Here is a 1,343-nt window from a genome sequence, read left to right on the forward strand (position 1 = left end):
CCGCCTCCCATCCAATCCTGGCTCCTGGCTCTCGGGGCCCCGCCCCTCTGCGTCCTCGCCGGGCACAGTCACCTTCAGTAGGAAGTGCCGCGGAGGCGGAACGGGAGTCAGGTTGCCCTTTGAGGGAGGACTACATTCCGTGGCGGAAGGACACGAAGAGGAAAACTCGCAGCGTTGAGGCTAATTAGGGCCCAATAGGGAAGCGGCGGGACAGGAGGACCCGCCCTCGGAGCTCTGGAGACCTCTTTCCCAGACCCCCCGGCGCCCGGGCCACCTGTTGCGGCCAACTTGGAATGCTGGACCAGGTCTTCTTTTGACCCTTGGCCCAGGCCACCCCAGCTGAGTGGCCCTGGCCTACCCAGATAGTGCCCAGATTTATGGGTCCCCGAGCAGCAATCCCCTGGCCCGGGTGCCCGCCCCAGCGCACGCCCGTAAGACTAAGCCGAACAGTCAGAGATGGGGTGGGGGATGTAGACTCCTGGGATGGTTGGAGGTCCGGGCCGCCTTAGGAGGGGCTCCGTCACTGGAACGGGGGTAGAACGCAGGAGGGCGGGGAGAACGCGGGAGGGCGGAGTGTGCTAGGAGCGGGAGCGCGAGGCCCTTTTGTTTAGAACAAAGGAGGACAAGTAGAGGCCATGTGAAGACTTTAGTAGGGACTGGAGTCCTGCGGAGCGAGTGCCTGAGAGTAAAAAGTGAATAGAAGGTATTAATATTAGTGCAGAACTGACCATATCAGGAATGTCAGACCGTTAGATCCCATAATCTCTGCCGAAGTAAGAATTTCTGTTTTCAACCTTGTGTATTTAAATCAATATTGTTGGAGCTTTTCTTGTATTTTTCCTTAAGGCATTTTCTGATTTCCTAGTGATCACAGCAGTTATCAACGAAGCAACTGTTAACTCTTGCCTCCTTTCAGCCAAATTTTGAGAGCAGATACAATGTTAAAAATCTCGAATACTATTAGGTTCTTTGCTTTTCCTGGAAAAGAGAGACCAATGGGTGTGACCTACTCAGGCAGACACCCGGCCTGTAGCTGAATCACAGGACTTCATTATGCTTTCCTGTTAGCTCAGATAAGCTGACAAAAAGTAACAACATTAATTTGTTTAAGATAAAATATTTTAATCTCTTCTATAAGCTGTTTCTGGTTCCCTCAGTTGCAGAGAGGAAGGGAATGCTTCCTTATTGAGGTGGTAAGAGCTCATGAAGTTGCTAACAGGGGAAAAAAATCATGCTTTACCAAAGGGAATCAGATTCTTCTCTATCCAGAGAAAGAGGGTGGCTTAAGTGGCCATATTGGCCCATCAGCTAAAGATGAACAAAGTACAGTGTTGAACAACACT

This window comes from Muntiacus reevesi, chromosome 7 (assembly GCF_963930625.1).
Source record: "Muntiacus reevesi chromosome 7, mMunRee1.1, whole genome shotgun sequence".
In the NCBI taxonomy this organism is placed as follows: Eukaryota; Metazoa; Chordata; class Mammalia; order Artiodactyla; family Cervidae; genus Muntiacus; species Muntiacus reevesi.